Below are 2732 nucleotides of genomic sequence, written 5' to 3'. Positions count from 1 at the left end.
TTTGCAGCAGCCATGCTCTCTTTGAAAGGGAGAAATAGTGCATATATATATAGGATGTATGTTTATATGCTGCCTTATTGAATATATATTATATATTATGTTACTTCTACCAAAGTTGCAGTGTTTAGGGGCTTTGTGTAAACACGAAATGTAAGTTAGCACGTTGTAACTGTGTAAGAACAGAGAATAAACGCCCAGCCAGACAGACTATGTGCTTGTCATTCTCCCATTAAATACCGCAAGATACTACAATCCTTCCTTACTGAAGCTTTAGTAAGCCCCTTTATAATATTTATATATACTTGTGTCACTTGCCAGGTGCTTCTGTGTAAGAGCGCGCAACATGCTGCCACCCTTTAAGGGCTTGGCACTCTTACAACAACTTACGTTGATACTCTGACCTGGTAGTGTGACGCGAGAGGAAGGCGCATGGGTACATGTAATTATAGTATCGAGCATTAGGGAAAGAACAACGGTGAATACTATAGGTGAATCATAGACCCAACATACAAATACAATGTTTATTGAAACACAGAAATGGTTACAGAAAAGACGTTGTATGCACCCAAAATAGGAACTCCTGGTACCATGGCCTCAGGATTAATTTACTTGCCCCACTACTGGGTGTACCCACACCAAAAAACACAAATTCTCACAGCACCTTAGCACCATTAAAACCAGTGGCACTTGCCAGTACAACACTCAATGCCCCAGGGGCAATACTCCAGCGGCCGCCATGGGAGTCTCATCACCAAGTGACACCTTCCAACAAACTCCGATAATTCCAGTGGAATAACACCACCACGCAAATAGCCCTACTGAGTTATGTACTGTACTCATCCACCAATGCTGGGGCTGGCAGTTGTTTGTGGGGCTTGACGATCCGGGTTCACCACATGGGCATAGCGTTAGGGGAATACTGGCCAGCTATGGGGCCCATAGGTGGTATTGGAGCTTCTGACGGTCGGGGTTCACGGGGATAACCGATTCTACTGGACCTCAGACGTCTCCCCAGACTAGTGGATGCGTCATCCACGCTACAGACATGGCCTAGGCTGCGATAGGGACCTGTGGGTGAGGAGAGAGGCGCTTACTGGTTTGAAAAACGAACTGCCGTTTCAAAGGGACATTAAGGACGTAAAATACTTCACTCAAAGCACATCAACTAAGTTACTGTAACACGCACAATCAAACTATTAATTAGGTAAAATCACTTAAAAATGGCGAATTACAACACAGAGAAGGTGGAATGACCTACCTGTGGGTGGAGGATCGTGGCACTTACTGGTTTGAAAACGAACCGCCACCCTCCACCCACGCCAAAGTCACGGATTCCACCTACTTAACCATTTCACTGAATTACGTTACTGTACACCCTGACGTTTGAAACTGAGACTACGAACTCAGTTTCATTCCCTACTATTATCTTTACAAACAATGCTCTGACTGAGCTATCAAAAGCAAGAATTAAATTGATCACAAAAGGTTGGATGGCAATCCGGCAAACAGATCCCAACACGCAACGCCTTACTACAAACAAAGGGAGCAGATTTAAAAGTTCCCTTCAGGAATATTAACTAATTCCTTAGTTAACCTCCCTACCACAATTTCACTATGATTATCAGAGTCTCTGATATTCATAGGTGAAAAAAGGGTTCACGGGTCTCGGTAGATGCAAAAGGGTTTACAAACTCGGTCAACACAAATACGACATCTCGATGACGTCATTAAAGAAACATAGAGAACGGAGGACATTTCCACTGGGAGACTCAGAAGGTTTTGTGGACGTGTAAGCGTAATCTGAATCATTAGGTTTTAACAGGCTAGCCGTCATTACGATCATGACATCTGGTGTTATTGTACAGGGGTACCTAGTGACAGCACTAGGATCCCGCTTCCTCTATCAAGGAATAAATATTGAAATTGAATTGACAATGTGCTGAAAGAAAGCACGTCAGACTACATGCATAGCATTATACTTACTCCCACTTACGTCCTCCCACGCATGCGTGATTAGAATTATTGTACCCCTAAAAATATTGCTAAATCTGACATCTTTGTCCTGTTCATTTATTGGTTGGTCTGGACAATGACTTCATAAAAATCAGTCTCCGAGTGTGACGTATGCGGGCGGGCCGTTTGAAAGCGTTGCCAATCTCGACGCTCGTCCTTCAGCAGCATGAAATGCGTCCCTTATAGAGACGTCCTGTACTTCGTGGGTTAATGGAACTGCGCCAAGGAGGTTTAATATAGGCTTCCTTGAACTGCACAAATGCCACAGGGCTTGACAAATAGTGACAGTAGCAAAATAAGTTAGTCAGCATGATGACCACTGTATTCAGCTATATGCGTGCATTGTTTCCACTGTTCATATACCATTATTTCTTTAAATATAAAAGTAACGAATAATGAGCAACGATTGGAACTGTCCACAAAAGTAACGCTGTTACCAATATCGTTACAAATTTTCTTAAGTAACGGTGTTACTGCAATTGTTACTGAAAAAGTAACGTTACTCCCAACACTGATTTTCACTTTTTTTTTCAATTTATCTGCTTACGAGCCACATCCTTATTAAATTATGTACCACGGAATGTATGTTAAGTTGCTTTGAAAGTACCCGCCCTTTTGCGGATGGCAGCGTGTCCTAATAACATCAATAAGAACTTCCGGGGTTTGCGTGGCCAAGTTCCCCGTCCCCGCGGGCCTTGTCACTCACTCACAGCATTGCA

This window comes from Homarus americanus, unplaced genomic scaffold, assembly GCF_018991925.1.
Source record: "Homarus americanus isolate GMGI-L3 unplaced genomic scaffold, GMGI_Hamer_2.0 scaffold39745, whole genome shotgun sequence".
NCBI classification, from domain to species: Eukaryota; Metazoa; Arthropoda; class Malacostraca; order Decapoda; family Nephropidae; genus Homarus; species Homarus americanus.
The sequence above is the reverse complement of the archived record's forward strand: the minus strand, read 5'-3'. Positions refer to the sequence as shown.